At 43.0% G+C, this 24,190-nt stretch overlaps 1 long non-coding RNA gene across 1 annotated transcript in view; it reads left to right on the top strand.

Annotated features, from left to right (window-relative positions):
- Positions 1-24,190, top strand: part of LOC138297374 (uncharacterized) — a 61,819-nt gene that overhangs the window by 12,061 nt on the left and 25,568 nt on the right. The window contains exon 2 of the long non-coding RNA XR_011204064.1: positions 15,708-15,830. This is a non-coding gene — a long non-coding RNA (uncharacterized lncRNA). The remainder of the gene's footprint in view (positions 1-15,707; positions 15,831-24,190) is intronic.

Here is a 24,190-nt window from a genome sequence, read left to right as displayed (position 1 = left end):
GTTTAGAACGTTTCATTACATGTAAGTTTAGCTTTGGTTAGTTAGGGACAGTTGTGGGTAATGAGTAGTCAGGGTAGGTAAGACTTTTCCCTCGGTTTCCTCTTCTGTGATTAGCATTTAATAAATATATAGTTAACCCTTAACAGTATGTGTTAAATGCTACTTGATCATGGCCTTGGAATTAGTGTACATGAATGCTGTTCTATTACATTTGTGTCCTATGCTACAAACAAATCCCAACTGAGCTGTAAGATTGTCAGCTACCCCAGAGCTACCTTGCAAAGTTTCCACCATTCATTGCAACCACCAATCAGTTAATATGGATCCCAACGTGTTTCTGTCTAAGTAGGTTTCTAAGTCACAAACAGTGCTTCCAGACTTGGTATTGGGGGAACAGTTTTAGGTCTGACTGCAGTGTGATGATCAAGGACACCCTTATAAGATGAATTCTCATAAGCACTCTTGTGTTCTTGTCGTCATGACTCTCATACGTCATTTGTGACACAGTTCAGAATGATTACCTCTTTGTAGGTAAACTTAGACAGCTTCATTCATGCAGTTTTTGTAGTGTTTGGTTAGATTTGTGTGCACTGTTATGTGCTAATATTGCATGGTGACAACATTTTGAGGCCACTATTTTATGACTTGGATATCCCTTGAGGAAGCATTATTCTGTCCAACACAGCTTGATGGTGTATGGTTTCTCATTTTATCAGATATGTCCCCCAGGAAGGGCAGAGTATAATGCAATCATGGGCACTGTGCATATTTATCTGACTACATAATACAGGACAGTTGTATTGACAAGCTACGTAATTTGACAGTAGGCACATTTCAGTTATCTACTGCACAGTTGATATGTCACATTACCCAGAGACAGATTTGTTGTGTAAGTGCTATTTATTGAAAAGTGCTGTAGTGCTATATGTACATTGTCCATGATTGTGATTCCATTAGAGTGACTTCTTACATTGTGATCCTACACAAGGGGTTAAGGAAAATGCTTTTGACATGCTGGGGTGATGTTTCAGACAGTGCAGAGGGACAGGATTTGCCAATGAGTAAGACCAGCACTGGGCAGGCTGACAAGATAGTGGTTAGCAGAACAGTCATTGAGTACAGTTGTAAAACTGGCATGTTACAAAACGTAGGACCTTGGTAATAGCTGGCCATGTGGCAGGGACTTGTGCTTCCGGGTACTTTTCCGTGTGAAGGTGATCTGTTCCATGTCTTCTTCTGATGTGTTGCCTCCTCTGTCCTTGTTGGTGGTGGTTGTGAAGGGGCAACACACACCTCCGTGTTAGAAGACGTGGAGTCAGACATCCTGGTCACTGCTACCTGTAAAGGTCTTAAGGGCAGTACTGCAGCAAGGAGGATCTGCTGATTCTCGAAGAATAGCAGCCACATCACGATGGTAGGCAGCCAGGTCATCCCTGAGGGGGTCATGATTGCATTTGTGCATACAGTGGAAGGTTTGGGGTGCGAGGTGTTGTGGCAACTCCCTTGCTGCAGTGGTGAATTCCTTGACAGTTTCTTGTAGTTCTTGCAGGATGGATGTTGGGGCTTGCATAACTGCTGCCTGATCTGCAGATGACATCATGCACGAACGCATCCCCTCTAGGATGGCTGCCATAGTTTGCATCCCCACCGCACCTCATTGGCCAGCTCCCGCTGTACCCCAACTACAGTTCTCTCAAAGCTGGTGCCTGTGTCGTCTGAGTCCTCAGCTGTATTGGAGCTGGCAGGTCTTATAATTGGGGTGGTGGGTCCTCTGCGATCACTGCTTGTTCTGTGCTCCTCCTTGTGACTGAAGGTGGGGTCTGGAGGGTTCCAAGGACGTCTTGGATGGTCTCCTGGGGAATGTTTATCAGCTCGTCATCCATGTCATCAGGGTATTCTGGGACAGGCATATCCACAGGAGATCCATCTTCTGCAATGATATGGGTACAATTAGTGTGTCTGTGTAAATTCAGTGTGATCTTGTTTCGTGTTTATTGCTCCAGTCTTTCAAATGGGCATTCTCCCAGGCCTACGGCCCACCTGCATGTCACATGTATAGTATTGAGTTATTAGACTTGTCTGCATCATCTCTTCTAGGTGTTGGTTTTGACCAAATAGTGAATTGCCACCTTCTTGTCCTACTCAACCCTCCGTCTACATTCATTCTCATGGTGAGACCTTTCACTGGCTGTGGGTGTTCTGATGGCACTGGCAGCACACTTGACAATCTGGACCTGCCCCAGTCTCTGATCTTTCACATCCACTTAAATGTAGTTGACATGTAGCATGTCCTATGCATGGCAATGTTATGGCACAATATGTATGTTGGCATTGGTAATGTGTACAGCTGATGTTGGGAATGTGTGGTACATTGCATTGCCCTGATAATCATATCAGTGTCCTATTTCCTCCTCTGACTGTGCAGGTGTATGTCAGTGACCAGTTACATGTGTCCCCCCCCCCCTCAATGCTGTTGTCTGAGCAGTATGACATTTGGGATGTTACATTGTGACCCAGGCACAGGATGGACCCTGACATATGCAGCATGTGTAGGTCCTTAGTGCTGTGTAGCTCCTATGGTTGTTGACATTGGCTGTTTGCAACAACTATGGGTATTGACATTTGACAGTACTGGGGCCTTTGTCTTTTTTTTCAGGGGATTGTTGACATTGATGACAATCCTCTAATTTAGGTGTGTATGATCCATGGGAGGTTACTGCCGTTGGCTACTTGAGCTGCACATAGAGTGGAGGTGGTAGTGGCAACTGTTGTTGCAGTTACATTCTAGTTGTCTGTATGGCTAGAGGTTAAGAGGGCCCTAGTTAATGTAGAGGGTATGGTGGCTGACGTGTGCCGGGATGTCAGTTTGACGTTGTGCCCTTCCCTCCTGGCATGGCTTTCCCTTTGCTCCATCGTTTGCATGGCAGCATGCCCCCATGGGACTGTTGTAGTGTAATGGTGTGCCCCAGCTTCTGTCTGTGCAGGCCATGCCACCCCCTTTACCCATGCCACTCCATGTATATGATGACTTGCATGCATTGTGTAGTAGGTATTCTCCCCCCCCGCTGGCAGTTAACATTAGTGGATTTTAATTCCCCATGTGACTGCATGTGCATTGTCTCCTGGTAGTCTGCGCTGTCCTGTCCTTGTATCCCTGTGACGATCTCTTCAGGGATGATGGCTGCGACCATCTCCTCCATGGGGTCCAGGGCCTCCTGCTGTGCTGGACTCCCCCTCCAGTCTGCAGTGCTTCCTTCCTGTTCCTGGCCATCTTTTCCTTGGTCCTGCGCTTGCAGTCATGCCAGCGTTTCTTGCACCCGATGACTGTTCTGCATACTTCTGCCACACTGTTGATCGTGTCAACAATTTGTTGCCATATAGCCTCTCTCCTACTAATTGGCAATTTAGAGGTAACAAACAGTTGGTGCTGGTGTTACGTCACCTATTTAACCAAAATGTCCTGCTCCTCAGCACTGAAGCGACTTTCTTTTCTTAAGTGGCCTGGTTCTTGTGTGGGTTCTCCTGGCTGGTTCCTGGTCTGTTCTCTTCCTGGGGTCTGTAGTGGCATATGGGATCCATTTTGTCTCTCCTCTGCTGAAATGGCAGTGTTTGCAGGTTTTTTTGATGATATTGCATCCAAAAACGCTGCATATCTGGTTTGCGGGGTCGTAAATCGACCCACAGTCGTTTCCACTGCGTTAACGTCTTATTGCTTTACGACTTGATGCTGCAGTGAGTCAAAATAAATGACTCCCATCTGTGGTTTGCGCCGTTGTGCGTCGAAGTATAAATTTGACGTCCGCATGGCGCACCAAAATGGCATTAGCCAGCAGTATTATTTTTGACACAAAACTGCGCTGCTGCAGTTTTGTGTCAAAGTATAAATATGGCCCCAAGTCTTTACATTGAATATAGATGTGTTTTTTGGAAAGTGCCTAGCTCTGGATTTTGGTCTCTAGCTCAGCCGGCACCTAGGAAAACCTATCAAAACTAGACACATCGAGGAACCCAGGATGGGGTAACTTGTGGTGCTGTCAACAGGTTCTGTTACCTAGAATGCTCTGCAAACCTCAATTTGGCAAAAAAAACTTTCCTCAAATTTCGTTGCTGCAAAGTTCTGGAATCTGAGGGGAGCAACAAACTTCCTTCCAGCCGGAATTCCCCTAGGCCTCCTGGTAAAAATGGTACCTCACTTGTGTGGGTAGGATTAGTGCCTGCAACAGGAAATGCCCCAAAACACTGTGGACAGATCAAAATTATCAAATACAAAACTACCTTTTTTTTTTTTATTCTGGGCTCAGCAGCCATCTAGGGAAGCATACCAAACCCAGACATTTCTGAAAACTAGACACCCGAGGGGAGTCCAGGAAGATGTGACTTGTGTGGATCCCCCAGTGTTTTCCTACCCAAAATCCTCAGCAAACCTTTTAGCTAAAAAGAAAATCCTATTTTTACTACATTTGTGTGGGATCACCACACTGGCTAAAATTCCCTACCACCTAACATTCCCCTCAGTCTCCTGTTAAAAATGATACCTCACTTGTGTAGGTGCGCCAAGTGCCTGTGACAGGGAAGAGCCAAAAACATGTTGAAATTGATGGGGGAACCAAAGCGGGTCCAAAAGGGCAGTTTGGGGGGGAGCATTTTTAGGGTGACAAGTGGGGGCAGAAGTTTGATCGGTATTGATGCAACAATGCTGGGTGGTAGGAATTTTGTGGATTCCTGCAGATTCCAGAAGCTTCCATCTAAAAAATGGAAGCCCTCAAAAAGCGATTTCCCTTCCATCCCTGCCTAGGAGAGGGGGGTGGGAGGCCCATTGGGGAATGCTAGGTCTTATCCCACCCCATGTGGGCCAGGTCCAGGATATGACTGTTACGTACTTGGTATCTGTGCGGTGCTGCTGAGGACCTAAACATTACATCCTTGGCAGGGAAGGGTTAGGGAATAAGGAAACATAACATAGTGAAGTTAATTTAGATGCCAAAGGTCCTACAGTGCAGTCAAATAGTAAAGCCAAGGTGATATTACCTGGCCCTTTTTTCATTACCTTCACCACTAGGCATCTTTGTCATAACACTGCAATATTTCTCAAATATGCCATGTGATAATGTTCTAGAGCTGACAGTGTGTGTGATGATAGTAATACTTAAGTCTCCACTGAGCTAGTGTGATTATACTGACATATAGTTCCCCACAGAGATGGTGTCATTATATTGATGCCCAGGCCCCCAGAGGTAGTGTGACTATATTGATGCGGAGTTCATGTAGAAATTATTACACTAATGCTGAAGTCCACACAAATATAGTATTTAACTATACTTACAAGTCCCATTAGATAGTGTTGGGTGATTTCCATGATCAAGTCCTCCCCAGAGGTAGTATGTGATTATAGTTATGTTCAAATACCTGCAGAGATGGTGTATGACTAAAGACACATTCAAGTCCATACATAGTGTGGCTCTACTACTTGTATGAACACTGCTGTATTATCAATCAAGCTCGGGTCCCTGCAGAGATGTTATGTGTTAGAGTGAAGGCCAGATCCATGTACATAGTCTTAGATTGCTGCTTAGGTCCGTCAGATTGGGGACCTGGACTTCACGGTCACACAGAGTGTGGATTATAGGGATGCCACATCCTCATAGAGCTAGTGATTGTAGACCTGTAGAGAAACTGTGATAACGGTCAATCGTAAAAGATAGTGCTGCGATAGTCAAGTTCAAGTCCTCACAAAGATAGTGATTATGTAGATGCCTCAGTCCCACATTGATCGTAATTATGTAAATGTTCAAGTCTTCAAAGACAGTGTGACTAAAGTCATTCGTCTCCCCAGTTAGTTGGTGAATATATGGGTATCAAGTTTCTCATAGAAATGGTGTTTGAGTATAGTGTTACCTTTGTACCCAATGAGATGGATCTTTATCACATTCAAGTCCCCATTGAGATAGTGTGATTAGTGATGTTCAAGACCCCACAGTGGTAGTTTGTGATTGATTAAAATGAACCCTGGTCCCCACAGAATGTAATTATGGTGATGCCCACACCTCAGAGTTAGTGTGATGTTTGTTATCCAGGTCCACAGACAGTATGTTTTTTTAGTCATTCTCCTGTATTCAGAGTGGGATTATAGGGATGCCACATCCTCAGTTAGTAATTATAGACCTGTAGAGAAACTGTGACTGTCCAAATTAAGTCCATGTAGGGTTAATAGTTTGATAGACATGTGGACTTCCTTGTAGAAGGAGTGCATGAGTCATGCTCAAGTTCCTACAAAGATAGTGTGGTAATATTGATGCCCAGGTCCCACAGAAAGTGAGACCTGTCCAGGTCCCCACAGAGTGTATGATTGTAGTAATGTTCCAAATAGCTACTTTGTGATTATAGGGGTATCAAGGTCCTCAAAGGAATTGTATGATTACTGTTAACTGAGGTACCCAATGAGAGTATCTTTATAGTGATGTTGAAGTCCCCCTAGCAATAGTGTTTAGTGTTGTTCAAGCCCCCAAGGTTATAATGTGTTTGAACATATTGATGCCCAGATCCCCACAGATAGTTATTATAGGGGTTGCCCAGGTACCAACGCGTGATTATAGGGATACCAAAGTCCCCACAGGGATAGTGTGTGATTAATGGGATACCAAAGTCCCCAAGGGTATGGTGTTTTTGTTACCCAGGTCTCACAGAGATAGTGTGCTTGTATAGTCATGTTCAAGTCCCAATAGTGTGTGATAGTCAAGTCTCCACAGCAATATCTGCAATGATAGATATATTGAAGACTCCAAACAGAGTATTAGTCTGGTGTCAGTAAAGTAAGGTTTTCACTTGATGGATCTGTGTTTGACCTCCTACTGACTTGTTTGAATCCTGGTGCTTTCACTCGGCCTTTCATCCTTCCAAGGTTAATACAATGTGTTCAATTGTGTTGGGTGACAAACCTCTATTATTCAGTACCAAGATATCCCCAGGCATGAATGTGTACTTTATAAATACATGTGAGAGAATACAGTGTGACCCTACAAAGGAGCTAGACTTGAATTATCCTATTCATCTAATAATCCCCTTTAAAAAAAGCATTAGCTTTGCAGACACTGAAAATCGCGACGGGTGCCACTGCACCCGTCGCACCCTTTCCACTCCGCCGGCTCCATTCGGAGCCGGCATCCTCGTGGAAGGGGGTTTCCCACTGGGCAAGCGGCCTTCTGGCGGTCGCCCGCCCGCCCAGCAGGAAACTCAGAATAACCGCGGCGGTCTTCTGACCGCGCAGCGATATTCTGGCGGCTCCCGCCGGCCCTGCGGTTACCACGGCCGGCGGGAGTCAGAATGACCCCCATAGTTGTGGATGTTTATGAACATCCATACCACACACCCTCACTCGTTGGACTCCCATCTCATTCCAGTTAGACATGGTTGTCGAGGTTTATGAACATCCATTCCACACACACACTTGTTGGAGTCACTTATGTCAGCCCATCTCCGCATCTCTCCCTCTCCCCTCATGGTTGTGGAATTTTCTATCTATCCCACACACTCACTTGTTAGATTCACTTTCTCGTCTGTCAGCCCATCTCCCCATCTCATTCCAGTTAGACATGGTTGTGGAAGTTCATGAACATCCATCCCACACACTCACTCATTGGAGTCCCTTTCTCGTCTGTCAGCTGATCTTCCCATCTCTCTGTGGGGCAGTAGGTTTTTGTCTTTTAGATAATTCTTGTAGTGTCTTTTGTATTTGGTGTTTTTAGTATCCGAATTAGTAGTACTATTTGTGGTTTAATATTTACATGGAAGACGTATAACAATTCTCTCATGTTACCATTTTTTCATCCTTGAGAAAGTCCTGAGATACAACGAAACATGTCGGCTACAGCTTACATCAATTGGCTGAGAATTTCCAAAGTTTGAATAATTGAGATTTGTAATCACATTGGAATGAAATTGGACATGGATTGCTATGTCTTTTAAACTGCTTACACCTTTGTATCTGTATTATTAGATTATGTATTTATGAATGCGCATATTTATAAATGGATATAATATATTGTGAATAACTAGTAAAGACATTAAGCACTTCTAAAATATACACTCAGATGCTTTTGCTATTGATTTCTTACTGTATTCCCTTTTATCTATGCAAGGATTTATCTGACCATAATAATTATCCTTTCTACTTAGATGTTCAACAATTCAGTTACGGTGTGCTCCACTGTTCTTTTGTTTTGTGACTAACTGGTTTTGCCGTTTGATTCCAGTATATACATGTTGGCAATGGATGTATTAGTGTATGAGCACCACAAATACATACAATTTGAACTAAGAGTTTGAGAAATGTGCAGATAAAGTCATTGTTGCCTTCTGTATTTTTTTTTTAATGTGTTGTCCTACAGCCAATGGTATGAAATGATATTGGTGGCTGAGCGCAACACTGCTTCCTGTCTTAAATTACTTGAGGATGCGCTTGTGCATGAGTTTTCCCAGTGAAACAGTGCCTGATTCAAACAGATGCAAAGTTTATTTAACTGGATACAACACTGAAAATTATAAAATTGCTTTATATCATCCACATGCTAACTGGATTTGAAATTCATGCACAGGGTTTTGGTGGAGTGTATGCATTGAGCTAAATAGAATGGAACACCTCCAAGGGTTCATTGCACATAGTGTGGGCACAGTGATCCAATATTTTTTCACCCTTGATGGTTTGTCATTTGAAGCTCTGGGTGTAGACAATCTTCCATGATGTTTTGGGTGAATAAGGGAATGGATTGATAGACAGATTGGTGTTGAAGATTCTGAAGGAGTTTTCTTTAGAAAAGATTCAAGATGTGACCAGTAAGCTGAAAAATGTTATTGTATTAGAATAGTTATGGAAAATTAGACTGTGGTTGTAAGTTGGGTGTGTAAAAGATTCCATTGGCAAGGCTGTGAGAATCGGTGGGAAGGAGAGGGGGATTTTGAGGAAGAAGTTAAGGTGCAATTATGTTATGTGGCCACATGTGATTGTTCTGGGGAGGGTGGAAAATTTGATATCTAGACCATTGTGCAGTGAGCAGAGAAAAGCAAAAAAATGTGACTGAGATATAGTTCAATAGTACATAATGCTAACAATACAAAATCACCTGGGTACACTAGGTTTATGCAGTACTGGGTAGAGCTGATTTCTGATATTTGGAGTCTGTTTGTCTTGGGTGAGTTTTTTGTTTGAGTTGGTTGTGTGCAGAAAATGTTGTGAGATTGCTTGGTTTTGAGAATTTTGTTTCTGTTTGCTTGATTATATTGTAGGAAATGAATATTTTGGAATAGTCTTCAAAAGTTTTGGCTCTAGGTATGAAACACCACCAGGTCTTTCCATATCAGCAGTGCAGTCATAGTGACCTCTTCCATGTCTCCATTGCAAACTGAAGGCACCCAAAGGTTGAGTACATTAATGGGATGAAAACTGCACCTTTCATCACCTGATGTTTGTTCTGAAAGGTTTATTGTCAACGTTTAACTTGTTGTACTATTGCTGCTCCTGGAAAGTCTGCTGCTCAAAGGTACTGTTCAAAGGTAGAATACAGGGATGTAGGATTGTTGCTGCTCATTTCGGCATTGTCTGTACGAGTTTAGTGTCATTCACAAAGTTGCTCTGTTCAATTAAGGGCCTGATTTAGATCTTGACGGGACTCCCTCCGTAAGGGTGTTTATAAGTACTCAGTCAAGCTGATGGATTCTCACTAGCCCTATTTAGATGTGCTGGGTGATCCTTGGAACTCATTGACAGTGTTTTCTATCGCATAAGCAGCTCATCGCCGGTGATGTGGAGTGCTGGCTAACATTACTCCTTCACCCTCAGGGTGGCTGGATTGTGCAGAGCATATTTATATTTCACAGTTGTGCTGGCGTTGTCCTAACAGCAGGTTCCCGATGGTGGTCTATCACGGGACGCATTCAACATTGTAAAATGCCTATGGCTTTCAGATGGATGCTAGCACCGCACACCTGATGTGTTCTGGCTAATTGGTTTTACCTGCATACCACACAATAAAACACACCTCATTTTAGACCAGGATCCTTTGCTGCTCCACTGCAGGACAACACTGTCCAGGAGAAGTTTTGTCAGTGAAGTCAGGTTTTTTTTTTTTTTGCTTTCTCTGTTCCCTGTTTTATCATTTGTTAGTCTTTTTACTTGTGGGTTAACAAATGTATTTAACGTAATTATATGATAATGGCAGGGAGAAGAAATTCCTGTTTCACTGAGTGAGAATTGTCAGTTGATAGAAATTGGGACTCTAGTGGGCAGAGGTATCCCCCCTGTCCAAGCAGGGACCACAATCCTAGCCAGAGTAAGTCACAACTCAACCTAAATGATCCTGTGCTCACCCTCCGGTAGCTTGGCACAGAACAGGCAGGCATAGCTTATAAAGCAATCTGTACAGTATTTATACAGAAACTCGTACAGTATCAGTGAAAACACAAAGTACTCCACACCAGTTTAGGAAAATAGAGAATATTTATCTTAATAAAATAAGACCAAAATGACAAGAATCAGATATGCACAAGTCAAGATCTCACTTTTTAGAGATTTAAGTAAGTCTTAATCCATAAGAATCAGTGGATGTATCTTTTTAGCACAAAGTACCTGGGAAGCTTAAAAAAATGCCACAGAGGTGATGCATCAGAGTAAAGCGATGCATAAATTTTTCTGGTGCGGTAGAGGTGATGCATCAATTCTTTCCTTTATCCAAGGTGATGCGTCGATTTCCAGACGCACAGCCTTGGCTCCTTACTGTGGTGCGGGGACAATTCGTCACCCAGGGATGATGCGTGGAAAATCCAAAACCTGCTGTGATGAAACAGGCGCTACATTGATTTAGTAGGAAATGCAGTGATTTTTCCGGTGCAAGACAAGCACTGCGTCAATTCTGCAGATGTTGTCAATTTTGCAGGCATTGCTTCGATTTTTCTGGAGAAGTGGATCTTCTCTCGCAGGTGAAGTCTGATGGCCCTGAGACTTAACAGGAGGCAAGATGAGTCCAAGCCCTTTATCACTTGTGGGGGAAGGCAAAGTCCTACCAGCAGAGTCAGGGAGCAGCAGGTAGCAGGGCAACAAGCAGGACAGCAGCCCTTCAAGAAAAGCAGTCGGATAAGTCCTTTGGCAGCATGGCAGTCCTTCTGACAGTCCAGTATAGGTCCAGAAGCGTCTGATTTGAATGGGGTCACAGACCCAGTATATAGTCCCAAATGTGCCTTTGAAGTCAGGGAGACTCCAAAGAGTGGTTTGAAGTGCACCAGGTCCCTTTTCAACCCAGTCATGTCTGCCAGGAGATCTGTGGGGGTTTATCATCCCTTTCCTGCCAGGAAGACCCATCAGTATGCAGATGCAGTGGAGTGTTCTGTCTGGAATGCACAAGGGGAGCTGTCAACCAGCACAGCCCAGATGTGGATTGGAGACAGGCTGTAAGGCACAGAGCAGTCAGTGCAGATAAATGCCTACTTTCTAAAAGTGACATTTCTAAAAAAGTATTGTTAAAAACCAACTTCACCATAAGCAGGGTTTCTCACTACCAAAGCAACCATACCAAACATGACAATGTCACTCCTTTCAGATCAGAAATTACCACTAAAAAGTATATAAGGGAATTTCCAAATCTGGCATATGAGCAGGCTTCACAATAGTGAAAAATTACTTAGGGAGTATTTTGCTACCAGGACATGAAAAACCTACAACTACATGTCCTGTTTTCTGCTTACATAGTACCCTGCCCTCTGTGCTACCTAGTGCATACCTTAGGGGAGTTTAAGGCTTGGCAAGTAGTTTTCAGTGAAATGCCCAGTCAAAGTGGCAGTGAAACTGCACAGACAGGCCTTGCAATGGCAGGCCAGAGACATAGATAAGGGGCTACTTATGTGGGTGGCACAGTCAGTGCTGCAGGCCCACTAGTAGCATTTAATTTACAGGTCCTGGGCACATATAGTACACTTTACTAGAAACCTATAGGTAAATTAAAAATGCCAATTGGGTAGGAGACAATGTCACCATGTTTAGGGGAGCGAGCACAAGCACTTTAGGACTGGTCAGCAGTGGTAAAGTGCACAGAGCCCTAAAACTAGCAAAATGGAGATCAGAAAAATGGATGGATGAAATTATTAGAGTAGAGCCAAAATGGTTTGGAGCCTAACTCAATATACAACTATAGCACTGAAAAGGCAAAAGTGGTACAAAATAGTTGACAAAGTGAATGCTGTAGCAAACAACCTGCATACACAGGAGGAAATTAGGAAAAGGTGGAATGACCTGTGGGAAGAGCACGTTCCCTGGCCTCCAAGCGTCACCTTGACCCCCAGAAGACTGGTGGTAGTTCTTCCTGCCGCCCCTTACAACTGTCAATGGGGGGAAAAAAGGTTTTGCAGATCTTACATCCTGAAGGCTTGATAGGAATCCTTGGTGGAGTGGAGACTGGTAAGTTATAATTTTAAATGTGTCACTAAACCTAAATGTTTTTACTCTTAATGTAGCTGTTGCTAATTAGTTTTTTTTCACCTTTCTCATACAAATACACCTATGAATAATTTTTTTGTTGCTTTATATTGGAAATTTGCAGCATTGTTTCTCTTGTTTAACAGTTAAAATGTTTTGTCAGTTTTCGCCATGTTTTACATTTCTTTTTCCATTGTTTGCTTGTTTGTATGAATGTATTTTGTTGAATTAGGATTACAGGTTTCAATCCATCAAATTTGACATGTTATGGAGCTTGTACCTGTTTCTTATATTTTTCCTATATTGTAAATGTCTTAATTTCTACTGCATATTTTTATTCGGTATGTTTAACCTACCATTTTGCAAGTGTTAATGTTGATTTGAAATTACTACAACTACCATGATGCCTTATATTTGTTTTGTGCAAATAATATTGCAATGCTATTTTGGTCAATCTCTTATTTTACATAATTTCACATATGCTAAAATGTTATATATTTTTCAATCTCTATTTTGTTATGTTCTGAAATGTCATATCTAATTTTGTATGTTATTTGCTTCATGCATCAGTTTGTTAACTTAGTGTATGTAATTTTATATACTGGATTTAAGTTATTTTTGTAATAAATGTACTTTGCAATGTTCATATGACTAATGCTATTTATCCTTCAGAGTTGTTAAATTTTCTGATTTTCACCCTACTTGGCCTTTTTTTTTAACATTTCCCCTCTAATATGTTGTGGTGAAAGTGTATACTTTTGTTACATTTCAGGACATAATTTTACATGCTTTTTTGAGGTAGGCATGTCTAATTTAAACGAATTTAAACGGTTTTGTAACTTATGAAAGAAACAACTGAAAGGAATAATAATGACATAAATAGTCATTTACCATTTAGGTTATTTCATTTTTAGCATCAAACCCATTTGATGTTTAATCCTGACTTTAAAAAAATGCTGTAATTACACATAGGTGTAACACTCAGAGTACATGGACAACCATCTGCCACTACTCTTGAGGATACCTCCACACCAGACTAGGAACAAGTCTTCAGTGAGGAAGCCATTCCTGCAAGTCCAGATGATGATGATGAGGAGCAGGCTGGTCCATCTAGTGTGCCTAGGCAGACCGCTCCAATGAGTCTCACTCAGTCCACACCTAAACACCAGCTGTTACAACACCCCAGTCTCTGGATACCTCAACTTCCTGTGTCCAAAATAACATCACCGAGATCTTGTGCCTGCCAGTCCTGGCTGCTGTTGGTCCAACACCACCACCTCCAGTTCAGCCAGGACCCAGTGGGTTGGGGCACACAGGGCAATGGTGTTTGGGGCAGAGAATCTGTGGGCCAGCCAATTGAGGCCACTGGGTTCATTGTAGGTGGTGGCCTGGGTGACAAAGTCTTGGAATCCCTCCATCATTCCTAAAACATGATGGGCCAGGTCCTTACAGAGCTCCAGGACGTGGAGCAGTTGCAGAAGACACAATGTACAGATGGAGAACCTAACCTCCAATTTGGGCTCCCTGACTGGGGTGCTGTTTGATGTTTTTAACCACTTATGTAGGGCTTTTCCAGCTACAGCTTCCCCTGTCTGTGGTCCAACCACATCTGGTAAACTACATCTGCCCAGCCACAGACAGGGGCGCCCTGCCACAAGAGGAAACACCTGCACCCACCTCAGTCCCATCAACTATGGATCCACCAGTCACCTTTAGGAGGGGACGTTCATCTGGACCAGCAGGAGGGGATGGCAAGACCTCCACCACTACCAGCAATAGATGCAGAACCTAATTTCCTCTGGTGTGTGACTAACCTTCATTTTGTGGACTATTTTCTAGACACATACCTTTTTGATGGCAATTGTATTTTGTGCATTGGACTTCAAACAATGTTGGTTCTTTAATACTAAACTTTGTTTTGATTAATAAAATCAAAACATTACACATTCCAAGATTGGTGTTGTATTTCTTTTCTCAGTTTGTTTTCTTTGCAGGTTTCATCATACATTGTAAAAAGTTACACTAAAAGTTTGTGCGTGAATAAGTTACATGTTATATGTTCTCATTTAAAAAAAAATTGCGACTAAATACACAAACTAAACCTCAAAATTTATTTTATTAAATTGGAATAAAGATTTGTTTTCCATATTTTTCAAATATATTAGAACCCATGCATAATTCCAATATTCAGGCTATATTTTGATACATAGTTCCATATCTTGCCACCATGGAAGAACAGGATTTAAGCTAACAATACATAATAAATAGGCAAACTCTTATTGATTTATGCCATCAGCTGGAGTCAGATCTGTTGTTGCAGAATAGGAATCTCACATCAATAACAATAGTGAAAATAATGTCAGTACTCCATTTTGTGGTTAAAGGATCTTTCCAATACATTGTTGCAGTGTCTGGAATGTCACAACCTACTTTTACACATCAAGAGCTTCATATAGGTTCCTACAAATCAGAATTTGGACAACATGAATGGAGATTTCTATGCTTTGGCTCAACTAACACAATAGTAATTTTGAGAATATCCATTCTTCCATGGTGGCAAGGTCTGGAAATGGTATCGTAACTGGAGGCCGTCCTCTTCTCACTCCCCCAGGGTTCATAGCCCTTCATTTAAAGGGCTAAAAATAGTTTTAATCTTGGATAACATATTTTTGAAATAAAACATACATTTTATTTTTGTTTCAAAGTGTTGCTTCATTAACACATTTGTAAACAACATTTATATGTGATTGTATTTTTTTAACTCCATTTATGACATGACTAATATTTAAATAAGACACTTTAAATGTATTATGTACACATTGTTTTTCCATTTTTTTAAATCTAAAATTCCCTCAATGAAAGTAGAACACACCAATATATATTCACTGAAAATACCAAAGGTTACAGGGACATTACAGCTAGGAAATAGAATCTAAAAACAAAGGATACAGGGAGGTAAGTCCTGAATTTACTTCCACAAAACCAAAGAAATTCAGCAGTTATAGTTCCATGAGCTAACAATACCTTGTGCCCTGAAATGCACTGCTTATAACATATGACATCACTCATGACATCACTGATATCTGGTCTGGATTAGTAAAATAGGGCATAATGGATAAGAATATTCAACGGGTCACTACAAAATTGTTTTTGTTTTGGGGAAAAACATTTACAAAAGACAATAAGCTATGCTGTCTTAATGTTTAAAAAATGTTTGTCTGATTTCACAAATTTTGTTCTACATCAAAAGCTAAAAATATGAAGTCACACAGTTAACTCCCATCAGAAGGAGATATGGAAGGCCATGGCCTGCTTGCGGTGGCCTATTCCCAGTTTGATGGACCATTGAAAGACCGACAGCAGCATGAAGGGGGTGAGATTATTTTTCATTTTTCATTTTAAAGAACTAATTTTTATTACAGTAACAAGTTGGCTTCAACATTAAGGGTGACACATGACCAATGTGCAAGAAGTGTTGTTCAAGGTGTTGGTTTTGCAAAAGTTGTATCATAATGTGATTATTTTTTTTTTTTTTAAATGACGTATTAAAGAAGATATTAGAGGATACCATATTTGTGATCACTTACAAAAGGCCCTTTAGAGCAGACACGTGCCTGCCTAAAATAAATGTTACATAATTTTGTTACATTTTGTAAGGGACAGTTGTACCAAATATGCCAAAAGATTTATTTGTGTCGGGTATGATAGTCTGCCACAACTGGGAAGGTTGATACGTTACCCCTATTACAACTGGCATAGCATAAAATGCACATATGATAGTGTAGGTTTCTAGTTTCACATTTGTGAGTTAGTGTTATAAGCAACCAATATTGAGCATGTAAGCCAAAATGACCAAAAACATGATTGCATGGATAAAAAAGTGATTATTAACATGTTTTTAATTTAAAAAACATTTAAGGTTATGCTAAAAAACGGACACTTTTGCATGATGTCTTACTCGTTCACAAATGTGCTTATAAGCCAGTCTGCTTTTAGAATAATGTATTTTATAGACATAATGTTTTGTAAAAAAGGCAGGAATGTTAATTTCAATGTGTAAAACTTTACTCAACTGTACTGTTCTACCAATAGTTGACTAACCTGAAAGCTAGATTGTTTTATTTTTGACGTTGGTAAAAAACTAAAATTAAATTGAGATATTTTAGAGAATTTTTAAATGTTTCTATTTGTACCAAAGTGGTTTGAAAATGTATCAAGCCCTATGTATTTACTTATGCTGTAGAAGTAATTTAAAAATTGCTAAAATATTTTTCGGATTTCTTCAACAGCATTAGTAAAAACATAGGGTGTGATACATTAATAAGCAACTTAAATACAGCATTGAAAAAAATATTTTGAACTTTTAAAAAATACATAGGTTTTTTCAAAGGACGTTTTACCATTGTGAAATGACCGAAAAAAATTAAACAGCCTTTCATTTCATACAAATATTAGTAAAAGAAAGTTATTGTAAATATTGACACAAGATTCATATTTTTATAAATAATGTCTAATTACCCTTTTTTAGCTTTGCACACACAATTGTTTGGACTAAATCTTTTTCAAAGTAACAACTCTGAAACATTCAGAAGCATTAAATAGTTCCTGGAGATGATAGAAAATAGATAATAAAAAAATCAGAATTGAATTAGGAGCAATAATAAACAATTACAAAACTGTGACAAAATAGTTTACGAAAATGTTCTCTACATGCAGGACAAAGATGTACTTAAATCTAAGTTAAAAGCATTGAGGCAGGTAAAATTTGAAAAATTACCAAATGTTTTGAGAACAAACGTCCTGATCAGTTATATTTGCACAGATACAATAACACCAATACAGAATCTTCAAGGGCAGGCAAAGGAGGCAATGGCCAAGAAGGCAGCTGTTGGAAGCAGCTGACCACTCTGTTTCAGGAGGGAAAACATCCAACACCGATGGACACAGTGGCATGGAGGGTGAGGGGACTGGAACACAGGCCAGAACATCCTCTTTATCAGAGGCCTCCCCAAGTGACCAGTCCTTAGTGGTGGTTGACCCCATTGGAACTGTACAAACCTCATTCTTGTCCACCACCCAGAGATACATCACCCCTTCCCTCTTGCTCCCTCCAGTTGGCCAAACCCGACCCTCAAAAAGGGCTGAGGGATCCTTTGCCACAGGTACCACACCCACCTGCCCCGGTCACCCTGGTTGTGCTGAGTGAGGAGGCTATTCACCTCCTACGCAGAATCTCCGTAGGTCAGACTCTGATAGTGAATGGCATCCAGGGGCTAAATTGCCAAATGCAACAAATGGTTGAACAGTGAATGGCATCCAAAAATGCAATGTCTGAAATGCATTGAACGCCTGCGCAAATAGCAGGCTCCTAACTCACTCCAGCCTCTCAACCAGTCTATCCTTTTGTCTCCGCTCAGGTGCTCAATCCAGATCCCAAACCCAAGTGCATTCACTTCTTTGCAGACACCCACTCCAACAGGAACACACACAAACACGCAAAGAAACACAAACAACATACACACTATTGGCACTATACCCACAAGCACCAGAAGTACAACACACTAGCACCACATCCTCCTCCACACTCACAAGCACCACAACCATCACTACACCCACAAGCTCACGGAGGGGGACTGCGAAAGACCTGCAATGGTGGCTTTCGAATCCGAATTGGGTCCACGGCAGATCTCGCCCTTCCCCAGCCAGATCTATCCATAGTGACAGATGCATCACTTCTGGGATGAGGCAGCCACATGACAGGCGGAGATCAAAGGCCTCTAGTCTCCAGCGGAGTCTGGGCTCTATCAATCTTCTGGAGCTCCGGGCGATTAGGCTCTCATTGAAAGCATTTCTTCCCTCTCTCAAAGGGAAAGTAGTGCATGTGTTCATGGACAATACTACTGCCATGTGGTACTGCAACAAATAGGGTGAAGTAGGGTCCTGAACCTTTATCAAGAGGCACTATGCCTCTGGACATGGTTGGAACATCAGGGCATTACCCTGGTGGTTCCACATCTGGTGTGTTCTCAACGCCAGAGCAGACAAATTCAGCCGTCTATGCACCGCCGATCATGAATGGCATCTCCATCCGAAAGTGGTGCAAGGACTCTCCAGTGGAGAGAGCCTTGGTTATCTCTGTTCGCCTCTGCAGAGAATGCACAATGTCAGCTGTTTTGCATGTTGGAGTTTTGAAGGAAACACTCACTCTGAGACACTTCATCTCAAGTGGAACTCCAGCCTTATTTATGCCTTTCCGCCTATACCACTTCTACCCAGAGTTCTCCAGAAGATCAGGAACGACTGGGCCCAAGTCATCTTGGTGGCTCTGGACTGGGCACGGAGAGTTTGTTATCCAGAGCTATTGAGCATGGCCACTGATCCTCCAGACTGCCACTTCGGGCAGATCTTCTGTCACAGCAACAGGAGACGGTTCTCCACCCAAACATGTCCAATATCCGTCTTCATGCATGGAGATTGAGCGGCGGCAGTTGACGACTCTTGATCTTCCACCTGAAGTCTGATGTTATCTTGGCAGCCAGGTGTCCCTCCACGAAAATGGTATACGCCTGTCGGCATACATTTGTGGCATGGTGTACCAACAAATCTGTTGATTCCCCTCTGCTCCGCTGTCTGAGGTTCTTTTGTTCATTCTTTCTTTGGCCCAGCAGGGCTCTGCTTTGGGCACCTTTAGAGGGTATTTATCAGCCATTTTAGCCTTTCTTAGGCTACCTGATCAGTCCTCACTCTTTAAATCTCCTATTGTAAAAAGATTCCTTAAAGGTCTCACCCATTTATTTCCTCCCACTCCATTTATCATGCCTCAGTGGGACCTCAATCTTGTCCATACTTAATGTGTACTCCCTTTGAGCTGATGCATAATTGCCCTTTACGGCTCCTCACTTTCAAAACTGTCTTTCTTGTTGCCATCACTTCTGCTTGCAGTGTGAGTGAGCTTCAAGCTCTTTCTTCTAAGCCTCCATTCTTGTCTGTGCACCCTGACAAAGTGGTGTTGCGCACTAAGGCTTCCTTCTTTCCCAAGGTTGTTACGCCTTTTCATGTGGGCCAGCCCATCACCTTTCCTACTTTCTAAGCACCCCCACATCCTTCCCATGAGGAGGGGAGACTACACTGTCTGGACCCAAAAAGAGCATTGGTGTTCTATCAACTCTGTCTGGTATGTGGGTGTGAAGAAAGGGAAGGTGGTGCAAAAACATACCATCTCTCAATGGGTACTTTTTTACATCAAGATGTGCTATGCTTTGGCCAAGAAGCAACCCCCTAAGGGCTTTCACGCTCATTCTACCAGAGCAACTGCTGCTTCCACTGCATTAGCACGTGGAGTTCCTGACCTGGATATCTGCCAGGCAGCTACATGGGCATCCCTGCACACGTTTGCTATACAATACTACCTGGACAGTCAGGTCAGCCAGGATGGCTACTTTGGTCATTCGGTCCTGCAGGACTTTCTAGTATGATCTTGGTTTATAGCCCACCTCTGAGGATGGCATTGCTTGGTTATCTATTCTACGGTAAGGAATCTGCAACTAAAAGTCTATCAGATGTACAAGTTACTTACCTTCGGTAATGAAATATCTGGTAGAGACATACTAGTTGCACAATAGCAATAATGAAACAACTGTTTAGGTTAATATAGTGTAGGAGGCTGGCCTGGCTTGTAGTGGGTACCAGAGGTACTTACACCTTGTGCCAGGTCCAGTTATCCCTTATTAGTGTAGAAGAGGTGTTTCTAGCAGCTAGGCTGAGAGAAGGTAGCTTATGGCAAAGCAGCTTGGGCTGAACTAGGAGACATGTAAAGCTCCTACTATACCACTGGTGTCATATGCACAATATCATAAGAAAACACAATACACAGAATTACTAAAAATAAAGGTACTTTATTTTTACGACAATATGCCAAGGGTATCTCAGTGAGTACCCTCAGTATGAGGATAAGTTATATACACAAGATATATGTACACAAACCAAAATTATGCAGGTAATAGCAAGAAAAGTAATGCAAGCAGTGTAAAATTACAGTAGATTGCAATAGGAGCACATAGGTATAGGGGCAACACAAACCATATACTTCAAAAGTGGAATGCAAACCACGAATGGACCCCAAACCTATGTGAGCTTGTAGAGGGTCTCTGGGACTGTAAGAAAACAGTGATGGTTAGAAAAATAGCCCACCCCAAGACGCTGAAAGGTAGGTGTAAAGTGCACCTACTACCCCAAGAGAGCACAGAAGTCGTGATAGGGGGATTCTGCAGGAAGAACAAGCACCAGCAATGCAACAGTGAATTTCCGGACCAGAGTACCTGTAAGACAAGGGGACAAAGTCCAATAGCCGCGACAGTGTCGAGAGTGGGCAGGAGCCCAGGAAATGTCAGCTGAGGGTGCAAGGAAACTGCCACCGGATGGAAGAAGCTTGGAGTTCTGCAAGAAAGAGAGCTAGGGACATGTCCTTTGGAAGACGGATGTCCCACGTCGCGATGAAGCTTGCAGAGGTATTCCCACGCAGAAAGACCATAAATAAGCCTTGCTAGCTGCAAGGGTCACGGTACAGGTTTTTGGGTGCTGCTGTAGCCCAGGAGGGACCATGATGTCGCCACTTGGAGGAGACAGAGGGGGCGCCCAGCAACTCAAGGAGCCCTCACAGAAGCAGGCAGCACCCGCAGAAGTACCTGAACAGGCACTTGGAAGAAAAGTGAACCAGAGTCCACCCGAAGTCACAAAAGGGAGTCCCACGACGCCAGAGGACAACTCAGAAGGTTGTGCACTGCAGGTTAGAGCGTCGGGGACCCAGGCTTGGCTGTGCATGAAGGAAATCCTGGAAGAGTGCACTGGAGCCAGAGTAGCTGCAAATCACACGGTACCCAGCAATGCAGTCTAGCGTGGGGAGGCAAGGACTTATCTCCACCAAACTTGGACTGAAGAGTCACTGGACTGTGGGAGTCACTGGACTGTGGGAGTCACTTGGACAGAGTTGCTGAGTTCCAGGGACCACGATCGTGCTGAGGGGACCCAGAGGACCAGTGATGCAGTCTTTTGGTGCCTGTGGTTGCAGGGGGAAGATTCCATTGACCCACGGGAGATTTCTTCAGAGCTCCTGGTGCAGAGAGGCGGCAGGCTACCCCCAGAGCATGCACCACCTGGAAACAGTCGAGAAAGCCGGCAGGATGAGGCGATACAAGGTTGCTAGTATTCGTCTTGCTACTTTGTTGCGGTTTTGCAGGCGTCCTGAGCAGTCAGCAGTCGATCCTTTGGCAGAAGGTGAAGAGGGAGATGCAGAGCAACTCTGAGCTCTTGCATTCGTTAACTAAAGAATTCCCCAAAGCAGAGACCCTAAATAGCGAGAAAAGGAGGTTTGGCTACCAACAAAGGATGATTGGCTACCAAGACAGGTAAGAGCCTATGAGAAGGAGTCTGACGCCACCTGCTGGCACTGGCCACTCAGAGCAGTCCAGTGTGCCCCCAGCACCTCTAAATCCAAGATGGCAGAGGTCTGGGACATACTCGAGGAGCCACTGGGCCCCTCCCCTGGGAGGTGCAGGTCAGGGGAGTGGTCACTCCCCTTTCCTTTGTCCAGTTTCGCACCAGAGCAGGGCTGGGGATCCCTGAGCTGGGGTAGACTGGCTTATGCAGAGATGGGCACCATCTGTGCCCATCAAAGCATTTCCAGAGGCTGGGGAGGCTACTCCACCCCAGCCCTCACACCTATTTCCAAAGGGAGAGGGTGTTACACCCTCTCTGAGGAAGTCATTTGTTCTGCCTTCCTGGGCCAGGGCTGCCTGGACCCCAGGAGGGCAGAAACCTGTCTGAGGGGTTGGCAGCAGCTGCAGTGGAGACCCCGGAAATGCAGTTTGGCAGTACCTGGGTACTATGCTAGAGACCCGGGGATCATGGAATGGTCACCCCAATTCCATGATCTTAGACATGTTACATGGCCATGTTCGGAGTTACCATTGTGACGCTATACATACATAGTGACCTATGTATAGTGCACATGTGTAATGGTGTCCCCGTACTCGCAAAGTCCGGGAAATTTGCCCTGAATGATGTGGGTGCACCTTGGCTAGTGCCAGGGTGCCCACACACTAAGTAACTTGGTACCCAACCTTCACCAGGTGAAGGTTAGACATATAGGTGACTTATAAGTTCCTTAAGTGCAGTGGTAAATGGCTGTGAAATAACGGACGTTATTTCACGCAGGATGCACTGGCAGGCCTGTGTAAGAATTGTCAGAGCTCCCTATGGGTGGAAAAAGAAATGCTGCAGCCCATAGGGATCTCCTGGAACCCCAATAATCTGGGTACCTCATTACCATATACTAGGGAATTATATGGGGGTACCAGTATGCCAATGTGAATTAGTAAATTTAGTCACTGCCTGCTAGTGACAAATTTTAAAGTAAACAGCATAACCACTGAGGTTCTGGCTAGCAGAGCCTCAGTGAGACAGTTGGGCATCACACAGGGAACACATATAGGCCACAAACTAACTTATGAGCACTGGGGTCCTGGCTAGCAGGGTCCCAGTGACACATAACAAACATACTGACAACATAGGGTTTTCACTATGAGCACTGGGCCCTAGCTAGCAGGATCCCAGTGAGACAGTGAAAACACCCTGACATATACTCCCAAACAGGCCAAAAGTGGGGGGTAACAAGGCTAGAAAGAGGCTACTTTCTCACATATACCCACATTTGTCTGCTTTTCAATGGCTACAGGAAAATGTTGGCTCAAGTGATCCTAGCTCTTCATACTATACACTCCTTTCTTGTGTCTCAAGGTGATTAGTTTACGTTATAGAGGTCTTTTTAGAAAATCTTCTGTAAGTCATTTTACCCTTTTAGATCTGAAGGCACCAACATGCTAAACGCATCTACATGCCACTTCTCCATGCATGGAGTGACATCTCACCCACAGCACATCGTTTTCTGATAGTGGGCTTGACAAACTTTCGCAGACATCTTAAAGCTTCCTGTATGTGCTGCTTAAGGTTGTCGCATTCTCCAATTCTGTGACTATGGTGTTATGAGATTGCTAGCAACAAGGGCACTTAAAAACAATTTACCCTCATTACATGCATTTAGTACTATGTAATTGCTTAATCATTATAGATATTTATATTCCAGTAGGAGCTGTGATATCTATGCTATTGATTATGGAGTGGCAGAAGAAAATTAATTACTCGCAAAATATGCTGATCCCAACATATCTATTTTAGACTTTTTTGCTACAGTCATGTGTAATTGCAGCTACATTCTCACTGTCATGATTTGAGCACCACTTAGAATCTGAGATAAAACACTTGAAGCTTCCCACAAAGACCAGACTGCAAACACACACCATACCAACCAAATCTAACAATCCGGCAGCATTTTACTCACCCATCCGGAAGATGGTAAACATTTGTGAGAATATAGATTTTTATTTGAAACAGATAGAAGTCCTCTTCAAGTAACAATGAAACTATCCCTTACTTTGTCCAGTTAGGTCTAATACACAATCCCACAGGGTCCCACTCTGCCAAGTCCAACATAACCTACTCTTTGTCACTTGCTCAGACCTCTAGGCACATCCCTGAGGTGTGTCCAGGAAAATGGGGAACTTCTCATTCAAAACCAGTTTTAGGGCAGATTTTCCCCCACGGAGATTGGTGCCACTGGCTAGTTGGATAATAGGAGCAGACCTAGAAATGAGTTCCATCTTTTTTGAACAGGGGCTG

This window comes from Pleurodeles waltl, chromosome 5, assembly GCF_031143425.1.
Source record: "Pleurodeles waltl isolate 20211129_DDA chromosome 5, aPleWal1.hap1.20221129, whole genome shotgun sequence".
In the NCBI taxonomy this organism is placed as follows: Eukaryota; Metazoa; Chordata; class Amphibia; order Caudata; family Salamandridae; genus Pleurodeles; species Pleurodeles waltl.
Note: the sequence above shows the minus strand (reverse complement) of the source record. Positions and strands in the feature narration are given on the sequence as shown.